Source organism: Acipenser ruthenus, chromosome 4, assembly GCF_902713425.1.
Source record: "Acipenser ruthenus chromosome 4, fAciRut3.2 maternal haplotype, whole genome shotgun sequence".
Classification (NCBI taxonomy): Eukaryota; Metazoa; Chordata; class Actinopteri; order Acipenseriformes; family Acipenseridae; genus Acipenser; species Acipenser ruthenus.
Window position 1 is genome coordinate 74,139,165 of NC_081192.1, and position 24,668 is coordinate 74,163,832.

General features: G+C 42.8%; 1 long non-coding RNA gene across 1 annotated transcript; it reads left to right on the top strand.

Moving 5' to 3' along the window:
* Positions 1-2,671: 2,671 nt before the first annotated feature.
* Positions 2,672-3,529, top strand: LOC131737062 (uncharacterized). The gene is made up of 3 exons (XR_009328627.1): positions 2,672-2,808; positions 3,127-3,214; positions 3,371-3,529. It is a non-coding gene; the product is annotated as an uncharacterized LOC131737062 (long non-coding RNA).
* The last annotated feature ends 21,139 nt before the right edge of the window (positions 3,530-24,668 follow it).

The following is a 24,668-nucleotide window of genomic DNA, read 5'->3' on the forward strand; positions in this document are numbered from 1 at the left end:
ATTAGCTAACGTTAGTTGAATGACGATATCAAAACATGCTCACGCACTCTCTCTCTCTCTCTCTCTCTCTCACACACACACACACACACACACACACACACACACACACACACACACACACACACATAATGATTTAGTTGTGAAACAAGCTAGCTAGCCACCAAGGACGTTGGGTTAGCAGCTAGCAATGGGTCGCTAACGTAATAGGTAGGTAGGTAGGTAGCTTTATTCTCTCAAACTATGTTGCTGACGAGCTGACAATACCTTCAGCCGCGGCACCTGGCTTTCATTCAGTCAGTGGCTCACACTCATATCAGCCTGACCGGCAAGCGGCAACTTCAGATGAGCGTCTTTCCAGAGTCCAGCCTAAACCAGCGGTTCTCAACCTTTTTTTTACTCACGCCACACTGAAATTTATTTGTATATCTGTCGTTGTCCCCCCCCCCCCCATTAATTTGACTTTTTATATATTTTTTATTACTGCCTATATAATATAGTGCATTTATTTAGCCGCCTGGATAGTCACACTGTCCATTCAATCAAATACATATGTTCGTGTTCGCTTTTTACACACACGATACAAAAATATCAAGCAAGGAGTAAGTTAGTTACAAAGGGAGGAAGGAGGATTGAAATAATATGACAACGCATTAACCAACAAACACAAACATCGAATTAAACTGATTATATTTATTCTTATTTTTTAAAATAAATGTGAAAATTGTGGCACAATGTACACCGTTTAAGAATGACTAGAATTTTTTTTTTTATTTTAAACCCGGAGATTTACCTTTCACTCCCGAGTCATTGTGCACTTTCGCACTTCAATGAAAACAACACACACTGCTGGTCCCTGACGTCAGCCACGCACTGAGTCCGTGTTACAGTGATGCAGTATGGAAGGGCCAAAGTCAATCAAATTAGCGTTTTTTTTTGTTTTGTTTTTTTTGGAGGAGGGAGGACTAACGAGGGGGAGGGGCGGGGGGCTTGAGAGAGTTAACCCTTTGTGGAGCAGATAAAATGACTTGACAAAAGACGTTTAAGATTTATCAAAATTATTGGTAGGGACAATTCAACGGTCCCTTGACATTGGTAGGGACATGTCCCTACCGTCCCTAGCTAAATCTACGCCGGTGCGTGAAATAGTAGACTTTGTAATGTCTCCTGTTGTGAAAAAGTCGTCACTTTCACATTTGCAGATTTTAATTGGAGAATTTCTCAGCGAATTTAATAGACTGTATCCTGGTAATTTTATACCAAAATTGCATTACTTGGTACACTACCCCAGATTGCTAGCTGAATTTGGACCACTTCGATCACTTTGGTGCTTACGTTTTGAAGGAAAGCACCAGTACTTTAAGCGGCTTGCAAGAAATGTGTGCAACTTCTGGAACATCTGCTTTACTTTAGCAAAAAGACATCAACAAAGACAGTGTTGGGATTTTTGTTGTGCAGATGCTTTGCATCAGTCATATGAGCAAGAAGGGTCTTGTGTTGTTCAGCTATCATCTACATCTTTGAAAGACATTATTCTTGAAAAATGCAATATTCAAGCCAGTGAACTTGAAGCTGATGAAACCATACTGAAAGTAAAGAAACTAACTGTGGATCACGTGAAATACGAAGTCAAGGATTACTTCATTGTCGATGTAGTCCATGAGGATTTACCCATTTTTTTCAAAATCTTGCATATCATTCAGTTTAGGTGTACATGGATTTTGTGTGGGAAACTGTATTTTGCTCTGGAATTTAATTCTCACCTTCATGCCTTCAAAATAGAGGCTTTGCATGAGTGGTGTACATTAACACCTGGCAATGAAGTTGACTACCATGCACTAGATGCTTATGAAGACAGTGATGGATGTTTATATATTGCACCTCATCATACTGTGTATAAGGTACTGCTTGCATTTAAAACTGTGATATTAATTACAATGGCAGGTTAACATTGGTGCTTATTTTTCTGATTAATGTTATGTTTTTTTGTTCATTAGGTGAAGAAATAGATGGTGAGACTCTTTTAGGTCTGACAGAACATATGATTGGAAAGATCTTCCGAACTATGAAGGACCAAGTCAAATTTTTAAAGGCTCTCGAGAACCTTAAAAGGTATGTAATGACAAATATATTATACATTATGTTAGTCTATTGTTGTGTTTTAGTATTTACATTTAAATACCACATACTATACAGGAATCACTTTGAAAAGTATAAATTACTACTACCAGTACGCTTTTTGTATTGTAATGTTGTATTGTAAGAAAGATGTATATTATGGGAGTACATTTCTTTATGGAAACACAGAGAGAGAGAGAGAGAGAGAGAGAGAGAGAGAGAGAGAGAGAGAGAGAGAGAGAGAGAGAGAGAGAGAGAGAGAGAGAGAGAGAGGTATTTTCACTAGTTTAATTCCTGAAAATGAGGACTGGGAATGTATGGTTTTAAACTTCTGTGTAGAAAATTAATATGGCTGTTATATTATAAGGCTCTGTTTAAATATCAAGTCTTTAGATATTTTCAGGTGATTAAAATTATGAAATATTGTTTTTTTTGTTGTTTTTTGTATTTTCATAGAACAAAAGCAAATGAGCATATTGTTTCAGAGAAGGTGCTACCAGTAGAATGCAGAGAAGTGCCACAAACCTCAACAAGTGTTCATGTTTGGACCGCATGTTATACATTGCCTATATTTCCTCCAGTTGTACAGATGGCCCTTGATAGAAAGGACATTGGTTTCAAATCAAAAGACAAATCTGCCCTTCGTGCAGCTCTAATACAGACTCTGTTTGATGACCTCAGCAAATATACGCTGTAAGAACTGAGATTTCGGTGTTTGTTTTAGATACATAGGCAACCAATTTTAGAATAATTACATAACATAAAATAGCATATTCATTTTTAAAATGATTACTATTTTTTTTTAAAATCTATCATAACAGCAATATTTTATTCAAGAGAAAAAGTTTTATTAAATTCATTTTGATAATGCTTTTCAGCATGTTTTTTTTGTAAATTAAAGCAATTGTAAAATGCAACTGTATTTCATGACATTATTTCTCAAATATATATTTTTCTTACAATTCACTTACAATTCATATGCCTATATTATTTTCTAATCTGTATATTTAGGTATCCAGACCACATAATGTACAGTACTGTGCTAAGTACTTTGTGCTGTAAGTACAGATTTCTAAGGGATGACAGCCAAAATGGATATGTGAGTATACATTTAGTAGTTATATTCATAAAAGAAATAGTCGAATAAACATTAATTTGTCAAAATTATGCAGCGTTAAATATATTTTTACTAGTTGATATGTATTTTTTATAGCCAGATAATGGACATAGGTTTAACTTTCTATCATTGTTTCAGGCTACTCTACTTGAAATACTGAGAAATAAATTCAAAAAAGAGAGAAAGACACTTATTTCAGTGGAGACTGTAGAAGACATGAAAAAAAAGTTTGGTGCTGTGGGTCGAGGAAGGAAGCGTGCACCAGAGCAACAGCAACCGCTCATGAAAAAGAGAAGAGAATCTGTAAGCCTAACTCTTGGATCTGCATTGACAGAAATAGATTGAAATAGAATTACATACTTTATATATGTACATACATGCGATTGTGTAGTTTATTAGCTAATTGGCTTTCATGGAGAGTACTTGATCTTTAGCATTTTTCCAGAGTAAAGAAAAGCACAGAGAATACATGCAGTAAATGCCTGATCATAAGTATTGAATTACTTAACGTTATGATACATATTGCAGATGCAAAGTGAGGAGTTCCCAGGAGAAGACGAGCATAGTATTGCCAAACACTTGGACTCCATAAGAAAAGAAATAACGAAATTGAGGCCGAACATTGAAGCCATATGTGACAGCATGAATAGAACTGTACACACTCGGGAAAGAATGATGGAGAAGAAGTCCACTGAAGAAGTCCTTGGTCTGTTTCCATTCCTAAAGCATCCTAAACTGGTAGGTACTAGTTTTTATTCTACTATGGTGATTGATCAGAAATTAATATTTTTAGTTATAAGCATGTATAATCACTTTAATTAGTCCTCCTAGGTGACCTTTCTGCATCAGCAATCCACCTGCTCCAGCTTTTACAAAACTCCACTGCTCCTGGTTTTTCCCATGCAACTTCTTTCTGCTCGCATTCAGTTTAGTTTGATTTTGTTTTATTTATTGATTTTTTTAACTACTACATTATTTGTAAGTATTCAACTCTTTTTTACAGCTGTGTATATCGCCTTGGATAAAGGCATATGATAAATAAATAAATAAATATAATAATAACTTTAGCATCTGTATTTTAGCTGTTGCACGAAGTAGAACTACGTTTTGGAGTAAACTTGGAACGGAACCTAATGAGTGGCCTATCCAGAATGGTAGATGCTATTTTCAGACTTTCTAGTGGGCATCTTCTAACTACTGTGATGTCCTACATTGAAGATGCTTCAGATAAGACACAGGGAAATGGTAATGTATAAGAAATATTTATTGTACATCAAATTGTTTTGACCTATCTCAGAATAGGATCTATAAATAACTATTAAACAGAAAATGATGCAACTTCATTTCATACACTTGGAGCATAATATTTCATGGGGAAGATAGCTGGTATTTAACTCTCACAGGGGCATAAAAACCAATGCGAAAAACCTGCATGAACAGATTTTTAGAAACTTTGTTGATAATGTTCTTAACATTTTTTTGCTCCAATCCACAATAACGTTTGTATCAGTGGTGGTCAGTCCTGGTCCTGGAGAGCTACAGTCGTGTGTGTGTTTTTTTTTTAGGTACCTTTAAATCATTTAAACTATTCTTTATCTGTGCAGTTTAGCAAATAATGAATTCATGAATGTAACTGAGAGCACTGGTGGAATGCAAAGCCAAAGATCCTGTACCTCTCAGACCAGGGTTGCTCAACATTCTTCCGTTTGCTTTGTACTTTGTATATGATCTGATACCCTATTTGTAGGACTGAGAATGAATGCTGCATTGTTGCTGTTGCCAGCTTTGTTTCGAGAGAGGGAAAATCTGTTGTTTGTTGTTGACCAAGTAAGTTAATTGAGCTCTACTTTTTAAATGTAGCTTAACTGAATTGATGTTTTCAATGTTAAATACAAAGTCAAATTATCATTTAGAGATATCTCAAAATGAGTTTGAGATATCTCCAAATTAATTCCTGATATCTGTAAACCATTTTGAGATATCTTAAAATATGTTAAGATATCTCTAATTATTTAAAAATATTTTAAGATATATTCAACTGATTTAAGGATATTTTGAAATATTTAAAGATATCTGTTAAATATTTAAAGGTATCTCTTAATTTGGCTTGCCATAAATGTGTACTTAATGAATTATGAGGGAGACTTGTAGGCAATTAACAGGAGTTTAAGACGTTCCTCGCTGTTTTAAGTGAGATCCGACAGTTAAAATGTTTTTAAAGGGAGGAATATTACGAAATCCCTTTAAAGTAGCCGCAGCCCCACCACACGAGCCGCCACTGCTTGTAGGTATGGTGAGATGCTGCTGAAGTACAATTTCACATAATTTATTGTTGAATAAAGTTATTAATTATTATTTTAAAATCTATACAGGTACCACCATCACCTACGCCAACTATCGTTTTCAAGGGAACAACAAGCCCATTGGCAGCAGATGACATCTCTGTTTGTGTTGATGGAATTGAGATACTCAGTGATTATCCAGGAATGGATATCACCCTTGCTGTTGAATGTATTTTTTCTCTTTATTTTTCCTTGGGCATTGAGTATCCTAAAGCTCTAAAAAATGGTCTGACTTTCATGGAAAGGTACTTCATGAAGCCGAGTATCTCTGACAAAGTACCTTTGCCAGTGTTAAAGAGGTACAGTCAAATAACTGCACTTTTACTTGGGGAATAATTATATTGATCTGATGGAATGCCATTTTAACATTTAATCTGAAATTAAATGAATTTATTGTGTCAACTATTTAATTTGATTACAAAAACAGAATATTTGATATAAAAATGTAATTGTACATATCAAAAAAAAGTATTTATTTTAAATGTAAATGGCTGATTAGAAAATTAATTGTTTATAACAAATGTAAATTGTTTTTAATAGAAGTTTTGATCTCAAAAAACTAATAAACATTCAGTCTTAATTTATAGATATCATAAACTCATAATAAGCTCTGATCAAAATACTGTACTGTAGCTCTTCTAATTTGTGCCACCAAAAAATGAATAAGAAAAAAGAAACCCACGTTCATCAGTTTCAATATACATTTTATCTCAGCTTTTTCAAGGTCTATTACATGTTCTTGAAAATGTATTTTGTGTAAGTTTCAGGAAAATCTGTGGGATGCATAGATTTATTTTCCAGTTTGCTGCGAGACCCTTTTTTTCACTGTGTAAATAATATGGTTTAATTATTAAAAACACACAGGTTGAATAAAACGGTGTAAAACTGTATATAACTAAACCTGAAACTACTCTAATGGTTTAACCTGTAAAAACAATAAATTGTTATATAAATGTTTAATAAATAAATTGTTGGCATCCTGAATTGAGTGATTTATCAAAGCACTTACACTTCTGAGGTTGGGGGATTCTAAAGGATGTGAAGAGCTCTTAACGGTTGTGTTTTGGTGAGCAGGAAAGCAGCGGGCGGGATGGCGAGCTTGTCCTGCTGCTCCAACACAAGCTACCTTAAGAGCCGGTACGATGCGGTCAATGGGTGAAGTTCGTCAGGAGTACTGCATAAAAAAAAAAAACGAGTGTGTTGTCGTGGCAGTTGGTGATCAAAGAAATAAAACAAAATAAAATCAATAAATAATAATGTCATAGACTTAAAGTCATACCTTTGAAGTCATAATGCATTGCAAGTGTTATTAGGGAATGTTGTGCTGTGTTTTCAAGCGCTTCAATGTGACAGCGGGTGCGTTCACGGAGATCAAGAGCAGCCGCCGCAGGGGAGGGATACCATGGTAAATAGGTTACCTATTTACCATGGTATCTCTCCCCTGGGTGCGTTGTGTTTTGGTGAGCAGGAAAGCAGCGGGCGGGATGGCGAGCTTGTCCTGCTGCTCCAACACAAGCTACCTTAAGAGCCGGTACGATGTGGTCAATGGGTGAAGTTCGTCAGGAGTACTGCATAAAAAAAAAAAACGAGTGTGTTGTCGTGGCAGTTGGTGATCAAAGAAATAAAACAAAATAAAATCAATAAATAATAATGTCATAGACTTAAAGTCATACCTTTGAAGTCATAATGCATTGCAAGTGTTATTAGGGAATGTTGTGCTGTGTTTTCAAGCGCTTCAATGTGACAGCGGGTGCGTTCACGGAGATCAAGAGCAGCCGCCGCAGGGGAGGGATACCATGGTAAATAGGTTACCTATTTACCATGGTATCTCTCCCCTGGGTGCGTTGTGTTTTGGTGAGCAGGAAAGCAGCGGGCGGGATGGCGAGCTTGTCCTGCTGCTCCAACACAAGCTACCTTAAGAGCCGGTACGATGCGGGCAATGGGTGAAGTTCGTCAGGAGTACTGCATAAAAAAAAAAACGAGTGTGTTGTCGTGGCAGTTGGTGATCAAAGAAATAAAACAAAATAAAATCAATAAATAATAATGTCATAGACTTAAAGTCATACCTTTGAAGTCATAATGCATTGCAAGTGTTATTAGGGAATGTTGTGCTGTGTTTTCAAGCGCTTCAATGTGACAGCGGGTGCGTTCACGGAGATCAAGAGCAGCCGGAGATCAAGAGCAGCCGCCGCAGGGGAGGGATACCATGGTAAATAGGTTACCTATTTACCATGGTATCTCTCCCCTGGGTGCGTTGTGTTTTGGTGAGCAGGAAAGCAGCGGGCGGGATGGCGAGCTTGTCCTGCTGCTCCAACACAAGCTACCTTAAGAGCCGGTACGATGCGGTCAATGGGTGAAGTTCGTCAGGAGTACTGCATAAAAAAAAAAAACGAGTGTGTTGTCGTGGCAGTTGGTGATCAAAGAAATAAAACAAAATAAAATCAATAAATAATAATGTCATAGACTTAAAGTCATACCTTTGAAGTCATAATGCATTGCAAGTGTTATTAGGGAATGTTGTGCTGTGTTTTCAAGCGCTTCAATGTGACAGCGGGTGCGTTCACGGAGATCAAGAGCAGCCGCCGCAGGGGAGGGATACCATGGTAAATAGGTTACCTATTTACCATGGTATCTCTCCCCTGGGTGCGTTGTGTTTTGGTGAGCAGGAAAGCAGCGGGCGGGATGGCGAGCTTGTCCTGCTGCTCCAACACAAGCTACCTTAAGAGCCGGTACGATGCGGTCAATGGGTGAAGTTCGTCAGGAGTACTGCATAAAAAAAAAACGAGTGTGTTGTCGTGGCAGTTGGTGATCAAAGAAATAAAACAAAATAAAATCAATAAATAATAATGTCATAGACTTAAAGTCATACCTTTGAAGTCATAATGCATTGCAAGTGTTATTAGGGAATGTTGTGCTGTGTTTTCAAGCGCTTCAATGTGACAGCGGGTGCGTTCACGGAGATCAAGAGCAGCCGCCGCAGGGGAGGGATACCATGGTAAATAGGTTACCTATTTACCATGGTATCTCTCCCCTGGGTGCGTTGTGTTTTGGTGAGCAGGAAAGCAGCGGGCGGGATGGCGAGCTTGTCCTGCTGCTCCAACACAAGCTACCTTAAGAGCCGGTACGATGCGGTCAATGGGTGAAGTTCGTCAGAGTACTGAATAAAAAAAAACCGAGTGTGTTGTCGTGGCAGTTGGTGATCAAACAAATAAAACAAAATAAAATCAATAAATAATAATGTCATAGACTTAAAGTCATACCTTTGAAGTCATAATGCATTGCAAGTGTTATTAGGGAATGTTGTGCTGTGTTTTCAAGCGCTTCAATGTGACAGCGGGTGCGTTCACGGAGATCAAGAGCAGCCGCCGCAGGGGAGGGATACCATGGTAAATAGGTTACCTATTTACCATGGTATCTCTCCCCTGGGTGCGTTGTGTTTTGGTGAGCAGGAAAGCAGCGGGCGGGATGGCGAGCTTGTCCTGCTGCTCCAACACAAGCTACCTTAAGAGCCGGTACGATGCGGTCAATGGGTGAAGTTCGTCAGGAGTACTGCATAAAAAAAACGAGTGTGTTGTCGTGGCAGTTGGTGATCAAAGAAATAAAACAAAATAAAATCAATAAATAATAATGTCATAGACTTAAAGTCATACCTTTGAAGTCATAATGCATTGCAAGTGTTATTAGGGAATGTTGTGCTGTGTTTTCAAGCGCTTCAATGTGACAGCGGGTGCGTTCACGGAGATCAAGAGCAGCCGCCGCAGGGGAGGGATACCATGGTAAATAGGTTACCTATTTACCATGGTATCTCTCCCCTGGGTGCGTTGTGTTTTGGTGAGCAGGAAAGCAGCGGGCGGGATGGCGAGCTTGTCCTGCTGCTCCAACACAAGCTACCTTAAGAGCCGGTACGATGCGGTCAATGGGTGAAGTTCGTCAGGAGTACTGCATAAAAAAAAAACGAGTGTGTTGTCGTGGCAGTTGGTGATCAAAGAAATAAAACAAAATAAAATCAATAAATAATAATGTCATAGACTTAAAGTCATACCTTTGAAGTCATAATGCATTGCAAGTGTTATTAGGGAATGTTGTGCTGTGTTTTCAAGCGCTTCAATGTGACAGCGGGTGCGTTCACGGAGATCAAGAGCAGCCGGAGATCAAGAGCAGCCGCCGCAGGGGAGGGATACCATGGTAAATAGGTTACCTATTTACCATGGTATCTCTCCCCTGGGTGCGTTGTGTTTTGGTGAGCAGGAAAGCAGCGGGCGGGATGGCGAGCTTGTCCTGCTGCTCCAACACAAGCTACCTTAAGAGCCGGTACGATGCGGTCAATGGGTGAAGTTCGTCAGGAGTACTGCATAAAAAAAAAACGAGTGTGTTGTCGTGGCAGTTGGTGATCAAAGAAATAAAACAAAATAAAATCAATAAATAATAATGTCATAGACTTAAAGTCATACCTTTGAAGTCATAATGCATTGCAAGTGTTATTAGGGAATGTTGTGCTGTGTTTTCAAGCGCTTCAATGTGACAGCGGGTGCGTTCACGGAGATCAAGAGCAGCCGCCGCAGGGGAGGGATACCATGGTAAATAGGTTACCTATTTACCATGGTATCTCTCCCCTGGGTGCGTTGTGTTTTGGTGAGCAGGAAAGCAGCGGGCGGGATGGCGAGCTTGTCCTGCTGCTCCAACACAAGCTACCTTAAGAGCCGGTACGATGCGGTCAATGGGTGAAGTTCGTCAGGAGTACTGCATAAAAAAAAAAAAACGAGTGTGTTGTCGTGGCAGTTGGTGATCAAAGAAATAAAACAAAATAAAATCAATAAATAATAATGTCATAGACTTAAAGTCATACCGTTGAAGTCATAATGCATTGCAAGTGTTATTAGGGAATGTTGTGCTGTGTTTTCAAGCGCTTCAATGTGACAGCGGGTGCGTTCACGGAGATCAAGAGCAGCCGGAGATCAAGAGCAGCCGCCGCAGGGGAGGGATACCATGGTAAATAGGTTACCTATTTACCATGGTATCTCTCCCCTGGGTGCGTTGTGTTTTGGTGAGCAGGAAAGCAGCGGGCGGGATGGCGAGCTTGTCCTGCTGCTCCAACACAAGCTACCTTAAGAGCCGGTACGATGCGGTCAATGGGTGAAGTTCGTCAGGAGTACTGCATAAAAAAAAACGAGTGTGTTGTCGTGGCAGTTGGTGATCAAAGAAATAAAACAAAATAAAATCAATAAATAATAATGTCATAGACTTAAAGTCATACCTTTGAAGTCATAATGCATTGCAAGTGTTATTAGGGAATGTTGTGCTGTGTTTTCAAGCGCTTCAATGTGACAGCGGGTGCGTTCACGGAGATCAAGAGCAGCCGCCGCAGGGGAGGGATACCATGGTAAATAGGTTACCTATCTCTCCCCTGGGTGCGTTGTGTTTTGGTGAGCAGGAAAGCAGCGGGCGGGATGGCGAGCTTGTCCTGCTGCTCCAACACAAGCTACCTTAAGAGCCGGTACGATGCGGTCAATGGGTGAAGTTCGTCAGGAGTACTGCATAAAAAAAAACGAGTGTGTTGTCGTGGCAGTTGGTGATCAAAGAAATAAAACAAAATAAAATCAATAAATAATAATGTCATAGACTTAAAGTCATACCTTTGAAGTCATAATGCATTGCAAGTGTTATTAGGGAATGTTGTGCTGTGTTTTCAAGCGCTTCAATGTGACAGCGGGTGCGTTCACGGAGATCAAGAGCAGCCGCCGCAGGGGAGGGATACCATGGTAAATAGGTTACCTATTTACCATGGTATCTCTCCCCTGGGTGCGTTGTGTTTTGGTGAGCAGGAAAGCAGCGGGCGGGATGGCGAGCTTGTCCTGCTGCTCCAACACAAGCTACCTTAAGAGCCGGTACGATGCGGTCAATGGGTGAAGTTCGTCAGGAGTACTGAATAAAAAAAAAACGAGTGTGTTGTCGTGGCAGTTGGTGATCAAAGAAATAAAACAAAATAAAATCAATAAATAATAATGTCATAGACTTAAAGTCATACCTTTGAAGTCATAATGCATTGCAAGTGTTATTAGGGAATGTTGTGCTGTGTTTTCAAGCGCTTCAATGTGACAGCGGGTGCGTTCACGGAGATCAAGAGCAGCCGGAGATCAAGAGCAGCCGCCGCAGGGGAGGGATACCATGGTAAATAGGTTACCTATTTACCATGGCATCTCTCCCCTGGGTGCGTTGTGTTTTGGTGAGCAGGAAAGCAGCGGGCGGGATGGCGAGCTTGTCCTGCTGCTCCAACACAAGCTACCTTAAGAGCCGGTACGATGCGGTCAATGGGTGAAGTTCGTCAGGAGTACTGCATGAAAAAAAAAAAAACGAGTGTGTTGTCGTGGCAGTTGGTGATCAAACAAATAAAACAAAATAAAATCAATAAATAATAATGTCATAGACTTAAAGTCATACCTTTGAAGTCATAATGCATTGCAAGTGTTATTAGGGAATGTTGTGCTGTGTTTTCAAGCGCTTCAATGTGACAGCGGGTGCGTTCACGGAGATCAAGAGCAGCCGCCGCAGGGGAGGGATACCATGGTAAATAGGTTACCTATTTACCATGGTATCTCTCCCCTGGGTGCGTTGTGTTTTGGTGAGCAGGAAAGCAGCGGGCGGGATGGCGAGCTTGTCCTGCTGCTCCAACACAAGCTACCTTAAGAGCCGGTACGATGCGGGCAATGGGTGAAGTTCGTCAGGAGTACTGCATAAAAAAAAAACGAGTGTGTTGTCGTGGCAGTTGGTGATCAAAGAAATAAAACAAAATAAAATCAATAAATAATAATGTCATAGACTTAAAGTCATACCTTTGAAGTCATAATGCATTGCAAGTGTTATTAGGGAATGTTGTGCTGTGTTTTCAAGCGCTTCAATGTGACAGCGGGTGCGTTCACGGAGATCAAGAGCAGCCGCCGCAGGGGAGGGATACCATGGTAAATAGGTTACCTATTTACCATGGTATCTCTCCCCTGGGTGCGTTGTGTTTTGGTGAGCAGGAAAGCAGCGGGCGGGATGGCGAGCTTGTCCTGCTGCTCCAACACAAGCTACCTTAAGAGCCGGTACGATGCGGTCAATGGGTGAAGTTCGTCAGGAGTACTGCATAAAAAAAAACGAGTGTGTTGTCGTGGCAGTTGGTGATCAAAGAAATAAAACAAAATAAAATCAATAAATAATAATGTCATAGACTTAAAGTCATACCTTTGAAGTCATAATGCATTGCAAGTGTTATTAGGGAATGTTGTGCTGTGTTTTCAAGCGCTTCAATGTGACAGCGGGTGCGTTCACGGAGATCAAGAGCAGCCGCCGCAGGGGAGGGATACCATGGTAAATAGGTTACCTATTTACCATGGTATCTCTCCCCTGGGTGCGTTGTGTTTTGGTGAGCAGGAAAGCAGCGGGCGGGATGGCGAGCTTGTCCTGCTGCTCCAACACAAGCTACCTTAAGAGCCGGTACGATGCGGTCAATGGGTGAAGTTCGTCAGGAGTACTGCATAAAAAAAAACGAGTGTGTTGTCGTGGCAGTTGGTGATCAAAGAAATAAAACAAAATAAAATCAATAAATAATAATGTCATAGACTTAAAGTCATACCTTTGAAGTCATAATGCATTGCAAGTGTTATTAGGGAATGTTGTGCTGTGTTTTCAAGCGCTTCAATGTGACAGCGGGTGCGTTCACGGAGATCAAGAGCAGCCGCCGCAGGGGAGGGATACCATGGTAAATAGGTTACCTATTTACCATGGTATCTCTCCCCTGGGTGCGTTGTGTTTTGGTGAGCAGGAAAGCAGCGGGCGGGATGGCGAGCTTGTCCTGCTGCTCCAACACAAGCTACCTTAAGAGCCGGTACGATGCGGTCAATGGGTGAAGTTTGTCAGGAGTACTGAATAAAAAAAAAACGAGTGTGTTGTCGTGGCAGTTGGTGATCAAAGAAATAAAACAAAATAAAATCAATAAATAATAATGTCATAGACTTAAAGTCATACCTTTGAAGTCATAATGCATTGCAAGTGTTATTAGGGAATGTTGTGCTGTGTTTTCAAGCGCTTCAATGTGACAGCGGGTGCGTTCACGGAGATCAAGAGCAGCCGGAGATCAAGAGCAGCCGCCGCAGGGGAGGGATACCATGGTAAATAGGTTACCTATTTACCATGGTATCTCTCCCCTGGGTGCGTTGTGTTTTGGTGAGCAGGAAAGCAGCGGGCGGGATGGCGAGCTTGTCCTGCTGCTCCAACACAAGCTACCTTAAGAGCCGGTACGATGCGGTCAATGGGTGAAGTTCGTCAGGAGTACTGCATGAAAAAAAAAAAAACGAGTGTGTTGTCGTGGCAGTTGGTGATCAAACAAATAAAACAAAATAAAATCAATAAATAATAATGTCATAGACTTAAAGTCATACCTTTGAAGTCATAATGCATTGCAAGTGTTATTAGGGAATGTTGTGCTGTGTTTTCAAGCGCTTCAATGTGACAGCGGGTGCGTTCACGGAGATCAAGAGCAGCCGCCGCAGGGGAGGGATACCATGGTAAATAGGTTACCTATTTACCATGGTATCTCTCCCCTGGGTGCGTTGTGTTTTGGTGAGCAGGAAAGCAGCGGGCGGGATGGCGAGCTTGTCCTGCTGCTCCAACACAAGCTACCTTAAGAGCCGGTACGATGCGGGCAATGGGTGAAGTTCGTCAGGAGTACTGCATAAAAAAAAACGAGTGTGTTGTCGTGGCAGTTGGTGATCAAAGAAATAAAACAAAATAAAATCAATAAATAATAATGTCATAGACTTAAAGTCATACCTTTGAAGTCATAATGCATTGCAAGTGTTATTAGGGAATGTTGTGCTGTGTTTTCAAGCGCTTCAATGTGACAGCGGGTGCGTTCACGGAGATCAAGAGCAGCCGCCGCAGGGGAGGGATACCATGGTAAATAGGTTACCTATTTACCATGGTATCTCTCCCCTGGGTGCGTTGTGTTTTGGTGAGCAGGAAAGCAGCGGGCGGGATGGCGAGCTTGTCCTGCTGCTCCAACACAAGCTACCTTAAGAGCCGGTACGATGCGGTCAATGGGTGAAGTTCGTCAGGAGTACTGCATAAAAAAAAACGAGTGTGTTGTCGTGGCAGTTGGTGATCAAAGAAATAAAACAAAATAAAATCAATAAATAATAATGTCATAGACTTAAAGTCATACCTTTGAAGTCATAATGCATTGCAAGTGTTATTAGGGAATGTTGTGCTGTGTTTTCAAGCGCTTCAATGTGACAGCGGGTGCGTTCACGGAGATCAAGAGCAGCCGCCGCAGGGGAGGGATACCATGGTAAATAGGTTACCTATTTACCATGGTATCTCTCCCCTGGGTGCGTTGTGTTTTGGTGAGCAGGAAAGCAGCGGGCGGGATGGCGAGCTTGTCCTGCTGCTCCAACACAAGCAACCTTAAGAGCCGGTACGATGCGGTCAATGGGTGAAGTTCGTCAGGAGTACTGCATAAAAAAAAAAAAACGAGTGTGTTGTCGTGGCAGTTGGTGATCAAAGAAATAAAACAAAATAAAATCAATAAATAATAATGTCATAGACTTAAAGTCATACCTTTGAAGTCATAATGCATTGCAAGTGTTATTAGGGAATGTTGTGCTGTGTTTTCAAGCGCTTCAATGTGACAGCGGGTGCGTTCACGGAGATCAAGAGCAGCCGCCGCAGGGGAGGGATACCATGGTAAATAGGTTACCTATTTACCATGGTATCTCTCCCCTGGGTGCGTTGTGTTTTGGTGAGCAGGAAAGCAGCGGGCGGGATGGCGAGCTTGTCGTGCTGCTCCAACACAAGCTACCTTAAGAGCCGGTACGATGCGGGCAATGGGTGAAGTTCGTCAGGAGTACTGCATAAAAAAAAAAAAACGAGTGTGTTGTCGTGGCAGTTGGTGATCAAAGAAATAAAACAAAATAAAATCAATAAATAATAATGTCATAGACTTAAAGTCATACCTTTGAAGTCATAATGCATTGCAAGTGTTATTAGGGAATGTTGTGCTGTGTTTTCAAGCGCTTCAATGTGACAGCGGGTGCGTTCACGGAGATCAAGAGCAGCCGCCGCAGGGGAGGGATACCATGGTAAATAGGTTACCTATTTACCATGGTATCTCTCCCCTGGGTGCGTTGTGTTTTGGTGAGCAGGAAAGCAGCGGGCGGGATGGCGAGCTTGTCCTGCTGCTCCAACACAAGCTACCTTAAGAGCCGGTACGATGCGGTCAATGGGTGAAGTTCGTCAGGAGTACTGCATAAAAAAAAACGAGTGTGTTGTCGTGGCAGTTGGTGATCAAAGAAATAAAACAAAATAAAATCAATAAATAATAATGTCATAGACTTAAAGTCATACCTTTGAAGTCATAATGCATTGCAAGTGTTATTAGGGAATGTTGTGCTGTGTTTTCAAGCGCTTCAATGTGACAGCGGGTGCGTTCACGGAGATCAAGAGCAGCCGCCGCAGGGGAGGGATACCATGGTAAATAGGTTACCTATTTACCATGGTATCTCTCCCCTGGGTGCGTTGTGTTTTGGTGAGCAGGAAAGCAGCGGGCGGGATGGCGAGCTTGTCCTGCTGCTCCAACACAAGCTACCTTAAGAGCCGGTTCGATGCGGGCAATGGGTGAAGTTCGTCAGGAGTACTGCATAAAAAAAAAACGAGTGTGTTGTCGTGGCAGTTGGTGATCAAAGAAATAAAACAAAATAAAATCAATAAATAATAATGTCATAGACTTAAAGTCATACCTTTGAAGTCATAATGCATTGCAAGTGTTATTAGGGAATGTTGTGCTGTGTTTTCAAGCGCTTCAATGTGACAGCGGGTGCGTTCACGGAGATCAAGAGCAGCCGGAGATCAAGAGCAGCCGCCGCAGGGGAGGGATACCATGGTAAATAGGTTACCTATTTACCATGGTATCTCTCCCCTGGGTGCGTTGTGTTTTGGTGAGCAGGAAAGCAGCGGGCGGGATGGCGAGCTTGTCCTGCTGCTCCAACACAAGCTACCTTAAGAGCCGGTACGATGCGGTCAATGGGTGAAGTTCGTCAGGAGTACTGCATAAAAAAAAAAAACGAGTGTGTTGTCGTGGCAGTTGGTGATCAAAGAAATAAAACAAAATAAAATCAATAAATAATAATGTCATAGACTTAAAGTCATACCTTTGAAGTCATAATGCATTGCAAGTGTTATTAGGGAATGTTGTGCTGTGTTTTCAAGCGCTTCAATGTGACAGCGGGTGCGTTCACGGAGATCAAGAGCAGCCGCCGCAGGGGAGGGATACCATGGTAAATAGGTTACCTATTTACCATGGTATCTCTCCCCTGGGTGCGTTGTGTTTTGGTGAGCAGGAAAGCAGCGGGCGGGATGGCGAGCTTGTCCTGCTGCTCCAACACAAGCTACCTTAAGAGCCGGTACGATGCGGTCAATGGGTGAAGTTCGTCAGGAGTACTGCATAAAAAAAAACGAGTGTGTTGTCGTGGCAGTTGGTGATCAAAGAAATAAAACAAAATAAAATCAATAAATAATAATGTCATAGACTTAAAGTCATACCTTTGAAGTCATAATGCATTGCAAGTGTTATTAGGGAATGTTGTGCTGTGTTTTCAAGCGCTTCAATGTGACAGCGGGTGCGTTCACGGAGATCAAGAGCAGCCGCCGCAGGGGAGGGATACCATGGTAAATAGGTTACCTATTTACCATGGTATCTCTCCCCTGGGTGCGTTGTGTTTTGGTGAGCAGGAAAGCAGCGGGCGGGATGGCGAGCTTGTCCTGCTGCTCCAACACAAGCTACCTTAAGAGCCGGTTCGATGCGGGCAATGGGTGAAGTTCGTCAGGAGTACTGCATAAAAAAAAAACGAGTGTGTTGTCGTGGCAGTTGGTGATCAAAGAAATAAAACAAAATAAAATCAATAAATAATAATGTCATAGACTTAAAGTCATACCTTTGAAGTCATAATGCATTGCAAGTGTTATTAGGGAATGTTGTGCTGTGTTTTCAAGCGCTTCAATGTGACAGCGGGTGCGTTCACGGAGATCAAGAGCAGCCGGAGATCAAGAGCAGCCGCCGCAGGGGAGGGATACCATGGTAAATAGGTTACCTATTTACCATGGTATCTCTCCCCTGGGTGCGTTGTGTTTTGGTGAGCAGGAAAGCAGCGGGCGGGATGGCGAGCTTGTCCTGCTGCTCCAACACAAGCTACCTTAAGAGCCGGTACGATGCGGTCAATGGGTGAAGTTCGTCAGGAGTACTGCATAAAAAAAAAAAACGAGTGTGTTGTCGTGGCAGTTGGTGATCAAAGAAATAAAACAAAATAAAATCAATAAATAATAATGTCATAGACTTAAAGTCATACCTTTGAAGTCATAATGCATTGCAAGTGTTATTAGGGAATGTTGTGCTGTGTTTTCAAGCGCTTCAATGTGACAGCGGGTGCGTTCACGGAGATCAAGAGCAGCCGCCGCAGGGGAGGGATACCATGGTAAATAGGTTACCTATTTACCATGGTATCTCTCCCCTGGGTGCGTTGTGTTTTGGTGAGCAGGAAAGCAGCGGGCGGGATGGCGAGCTTGTCCTGCTGCTCCAACACAAGCTACCTTAAGAGCCGGTACGATGCGGTCAATGGGTGAAGTTCGTCAGGAGTACTGCATAAAAAAAAACGAGTGTGTTGTCGTGGCAGTTGGTGATCAAAGAAATAAAACAAAATAAAATCAATAAATAATAATGTCATAGACTTAAAGTCATACCTTTGAAGTCATAATGCATTGCAAGTGTTATTAGGGAATGTTGTGCTGTGTTTTCAAGCGCTTCAATGTGACAGCGGGTGCGTTCACGGAGATCAAGAGCAGCCGCCGCAGGGGAGGGATACCATGGTAAATAGGTTACCTATTTACCATGGTATCTCTCCCCTGGGTGCGTTGTGTTTTGGTGAGCAGGAAAGCAGCGGGCGGGATGGCGAGCTTGTCCTGCTGCTCCAACACAAGCTACCTTAAGAGCCGGTTCGATGCGGGCAATGGGTGAAGTTCGTCAGGAGTACTGCATAAAAAAAAAACGAGTGTGTTGTCGTGGCAGTTGGTGATCAAAGAAATAAAACAAAATAAAATCAATAAATAATAATGTCATAGACTTAAAGTCATACCTTTGAAGTCATAATGCATTGCAAGTGTTATTAGGGAATGTTGTGCTGTGTTTTCAAGCGCTTCAATGTGACAGCGGGTGCGTTCACGGAGATCAAGAGCAGCCGGAGATCAAGAGCAGCCGCCGCAGGGGAGGGATACCATGGTAAATAGGTTACCTATTTACCATGGTATCTCTCCCCTGGGTGCGTTGTGTTTTGGTGAGCAGGAAAGCAGCGGGCGGGATGGCGAGCTTGTCCTGCTGCTCCAACACAAGCTACCTTAAGAGCCGGTACGATGCGGTCAATGGGTGAAGTTCGTCAGGAGTACTGCATAAAAAAAAAAAACGAGTGTGTTGTCGTGGCAGTTGGTGATCAAAGAAATAAAACAAAATAAAATCAATAAATAATAATGTCATAGACTTAAAGTCATACCTTTGAAGTCATAATGCATTGCAAGTGTTATTAGGGAATGTTGTGCTGTGTTTTCAAGCGCTTCAATGTGACAGCGGGTGCGTTCACGGAGATCAAGAGCAGCCGCCGCAGGGGAGGGATACCATGGTAAATAGGTTACCTATTTACCATGGTATCTCTCCCCTGGGTGCGTTGTGTTTTGTTGAGCAGGAAAGCAGCGGGCGGGATGGCGAGCTTGTCCTGCTGCTCCAACACAAGCTACCTTAAGAGCCGGTACGAGGGAATGTCCTGGGAATGTTGTGCTGTGTTTTCAAGCGCTTCAATGTGACAGCGGGTGCGTTCACGGAGATCAAGAGCAGCCGGAGATCAAGAGCAGCCGCCGCAGGGGAGGGATACCATGGTAAATAGGTTACCTATTTACCATGGTATCTCTCCCCTGGGTGCGTTGTGTTTTGGTGAGCAGGAAAGCAGCGGGCGGGATGGCGAGCTTGTCCTGCTGCTCCAACACAAGCTACCTTAAGAGCCGGTACGATGCGGTCAATGGGTGAAGTTCGTCAGGAGTACTGAATAAAAAAAAAACGAGTGTGTTGTCGTGGCAGTTGGTGATCAAAGAAATAAAACAAAATAAAATCAATAAATAATAATGTCATAGACTTAAAGTCATACCTTTGAAGTCATAATGCATTGCAAGTGTTATTAGGGAATGTTGTGCTGTGTTTTCAAGCGCTTCAATGTGACAGCGGGTGCGTTCACGGAGATCAAGAGCAGCCGGAGATCAAGAGCAGCCGCCGCAGGGGAGGGATACCATGGTAAATAGGTTACCTATTTACCATGGCATCTCTCCCCTGGGTGCGTTGTGTTTTGGTGAGCAGGAAAGCAGCGGGCGGGATGGCGAGCTTGTCCTGCTGCTCCAACACAAGCTACCTTAAGAGCCGGTACGATGCGGTCAATGGGTGAAGTTCGTCAGGAGTACTGCATGAAAAAAAAAAAAACGAGTGTGTTGTCGTGGCAGTTGGTGATCAAAGAAATAAAACAAAATAAAATCAATAAATAATAATGTCATAGACTTAAAGTCATACCTTTGAAGTCATAATGCATTGCAAGTGTTATTAGGGAATGTTGTGCTGTGTTTTCAAGCGCTTCAATGTGACAGCGGGTGCGTTCACGGAGATCAAGAGCAGCCGCCGCAGGGGAGGGATACCATGGTAAATAGGTTACCTATTTACCATGGTATCTCTCCCCTGGGTGCGTTGTGTTTTGGTGAGCAGGAAAGCAGCGGGCGGGATGGCGAGCTTGTCCTGCTGCTCCAACACAAGCTACCTTAAGAGCCGGTACGATGCGGGCAATGGGTGAAGTTCGTCAGGAGTACTGCATAAAAAAAAACGAGTGTGTTGTCGTGGCAGTTGGTGATCAAAGAAATAAAACAAAATAAAATCAATAAATAATAATGTCATAGACTTAAAGTCATACCTTTGAAGTCATAATGCATTGCAAGTGTTATTAGGGAATGTTGTGCTGTGTTTTCAAGCGCTTCAATGTGACAGCGGGTGCGTTCACGGAGATCAAGAGCAGCCGCCGCAGGGGAGGGATACCATGGTAAATAGGTTACCTATTTACCATGGTATCTCTCCCCTGGGTGCGTTGTGTTTTGGTGAGCAGGAAAGCAGCGGGCGGGATGGCGAGCTTGTCCTGCTGCTCCAACACAAGCTACCTTAAGAGCCGGTACGATGCGGTCAATGGGTGAAGTTCGTCAGGAGTACTGAATAAAAAAAAAACGAGTGTGTTGTCGTGGCAGTTGGTGATCAAAGAAATAAAACAAAATAAAATCAATAAATAATAATGTCATAGACTTAAAGTCATACCTTTGAAGTCATAATGCATTGCAAGTGTTATTAGGGAATGTTGTGCTGTGTTTTCAAGCGCTTCAATGTGACAGCGGGTGCGTTCACGGAGATCAAGAGCAGCCGGAGATCAAGAGCAGCCGCCGCAGGGGAGGGATACCATGGTAAATAGGTTACCTATTTACCATGGCATCTCTCCCCTGGGTGCGTTGTGTTTTGGTGAGCAGGAAAGCAGCGGGCGGGATGGCGAGCTTGTCCTGCTGCTCCAACACAAGCTACCTTAAGAGCCGGTACGATGCGGTCAATGGGTGAAGTTCGTCAGGAGTACTGCATGAAAAAAAAAAAAACGAGTGTGTTGTCGTGGCAGTTGGTGATCAAACAAATAAAACAAAATAAAATCAATAAATAATAATGTCATAGACTTAAAGTCATACCTTTGAAGTCATAATGCATTGCAAGTGTTATTAGGGAATGTTGTGCTGTGTTTTCAAGCGCTTCAATGTGACAGCGGGTGCGTTCACGGAGATCAAGAGCAGCCGCCGCAGGGGAGGGATACCATGGTAAATAGGTTACCTATTTACCATGGTATCTCTCCCCTGGGTGCGTTGTGTTTTGGTGAGCAGGAAAGCAGCGGGCGGGATGGCGAGCTTGTCCTGCTGCTCCAACACAAGCTACCTTAAGAGCCGGTACGATGCGGGCAATGGGTGAAGTTCGTCAGGAGTACTGCATAAAAAAAAAACGAGTGTGTTGTCGTGGCAGTTGGTGATCAAAGAAATAAAACAAAATAAAATCAATAAATAATAATGTCATAGACTTAAAGTCATACCTTTGAAGTCATAATGCATTGCAAGTGTTATTAGGGAATGTTGTGCTGTGTTTTCAAGCGCTTCAATGTGACAGCGGGTGCGTTCACGGAGATCAAGAGCAGCCGCCGCAGGGGAGGGATACCATGGTAAATAGGTTACCTATTTACCATGGTATCTCTCCCCTGGGTGCGTTGTGTTTTGGTGAGCAGGAAAGCAGCGGGCGGGATGGCGAGCTTGTCCTGCTGCTCCAACACAAGCTACCTTAAGAGCCGGTACGATGCGGGCAATGGGTGAAGTTCGTCAGGAGTACTGCATAAAAAAAAACGAGTGTGTTGTCGTGGCAGTTGGTGATCAAAGAAATAAAACAAAATAAAATCAATAAATAATAATGTCATAGACTTAAAGTCATACCTTTGAAGTCATAATGCATTGCAAGTGTTATTAGGGAATGTTGTGCTGTGTTTTCAAGCGCTTCAATGTGACAGCGGGTGCGTTCACGGAGATCAAGAGCAGCCGCCGCAGGGGAGGGATACCATGGTAAATAGGTTACCTATTTACCATGGTATCTCTCCCCTGGGTGCGTTGTGTTTTGGTGAGCAGGAAAGCAGCGGGCGGGATGGCGAGCTTGTCCTGCTGCTCCAACACAAGCTACCTTAAGAGCCGGTACGATGCGGTCAATGGGTGAAGTTCGTCAGGAGTACTGCATAAAAAAAAACGAGTGTGTTGTCGTGGCAGTTGGTGATCAAAGAAATAAAACAAAATAAAATCAATAAATAATAATGTCATAGACTTAAAGTCATACCTTTGAAGTCATAATGCATTGCAAGTGTTATTAGGGAATGTTGTGCTGTGTTTTCAAGCGCTTCAATGTGACAGCGGGTGCGTTCACGGAGATCAAGAGCAGCCGCCGCAGGGGAGGGATACCATGGTAAATAGGTTACCTATTTACCATGGTATCTCTCCCCTGGGTGCGTTGTGTTTTGGTGAGCAGGAAAGCAGCGGGCGGGATGGCGAGCTTGTCCTGCTGCTCCAACACAAGCTACCTTAAGAGCCGGTACGATGCGGTCAATGGGTGAAGTTCGTCAGGAGTACTGCATAAAAAAAAACGAGTGTGTTGTCGTGGCAGTTGGTGATCAAAGAAATAAAACAAAATAAAATCAATAAATAATAATGTCATAGACTTAAAGTCATACCGTTGAAGTCATAATGCATTGCAAGTGTTATTAGGGAATGTTGTGCTGTGTTTTCAAGCGCTTCAATGTGACAGCGGGTGCGTTCACGGAGATCAAGAGCAGCCGGAGATCAAGAGCAGCCGCCGCAGGGGAGGGATACCATGGTAAATAGGTTACCTATTTACCATGGTATCTCTCCCCTGGGTGCGTTGTGTTTTGGTGAGCAGGAAAGCAGCGGGCGGGATGGCGAGCTTGTCCTGCTGCTCCAACACAAGCTACCTTAAGAGCCGGTACGATGCGGTCAATGGGTGAAGTTCGTCAGGAGTACTGCATAAAAAAAAACGAGTGTGTTGTCGTGGCAGTTGGTGATCAAAGAAATAAAACAAAATAAAATCAATAAATAATAATGTCATAGACTTAAAGTCATACCTTTGAAGTCATAATGCATTGCAAGTGTTATTAGGGAATGTTGTGCTGTGTTTTCAAGCGCTTCAATGTGACAGCGGGTGCGTTCACGGAGATCAAGAGCAGCCGCCGCAGGGGAGGGATACCATGGTAAATAGGTTACCTATTTACCATGGTATCTCTCCCCTGGGTGCGTTGTGTTTTGGTGAGCAGGAAAGCAGCGGGCGGGATGGCGAGCTTGTCCTGCTGCTCCAACACAAGCTACCTTAAGAGCCGGTTCGATGCGGGCAATGGGTGAAGTTCGTCAGGAGTACTGCATAAAAAAAAAACGAGTGTGTTGTCGTGGCAGTTGGTGATCAAAGAAATAAAACAAAATAAAATCAATAAATAATAATGTCATAGACTTAAAGTCATACCTTTGAAGTCATAATGCATTGCAAGTGTTATTAGGGAATGTTGTGCTGTGTTTTCAAGCGCTTCAATGTGACAGCGGGTGCGTTCACGGAGATCAAGAGCAGCCGGAGATCAAGAGCAGCCGCCGCAGGGGAGGGATACCATGGTAAATAGGTTACCTATTTACCATGGTATCTCTCCCCTGGGTGCGTTGTGTTTTGGTGAGCAGGAAAGCAGCGGGCGGGATGGCGAGCTTGTCCTGCTGCTCCAACACAAGCTACCTTAAGAGCCGGTACGATGCGGTCAATGGGTGAAGTTCGTCAGGAGTACTGCATAAAAAAAAAAAACGAGTGTGTTGTCGTGGCAGTTGGTGATCAAAGAAATAAAACAAAATAAAATCAATAAATAATAATGTCATAGACTTAAAGTCATACCTTTGAAGTCATAATGCATTGCAAGTGTTATTAGGGAATGTTGTGCTGTGTTTTCAAGCGCTTCAATGTGACAGCGGGTGCGTTCACGGAGATCAAGAGCAGCCGCCGCAGGGGAGGGATACCATGGTAAATAGGTTACCTATTTACCATGGTATCTCTCCCCTGGGTGCGTTGTGTTTTGTTGAGCAGGAAAGCAGCGGGCGGGATGGCGAGCTTGTCCTGCTGCTCCAACACAAGCTACCTTAAGAGCCGGTACGAGGGAATGTCCTGGGAATGTTGTGCTGTGTTTTCAAGCGCTTCAATGTGACAGCGGGTGCGTTCACGGAGATCAAGAGCACCATGGTATCTCTCCCCTGGGTGCGTTGTGTTTTGGTGAGCAGGAAAGCAGCGGGCGGGATGGCGAGCTTGTCCTGCTGCTCCAACACAAGCTACCTTAAGAGCCGGTACGATGCGGTCAATGGGTGAAGTTCGTCAGGAGTACTGCATGAAAAAA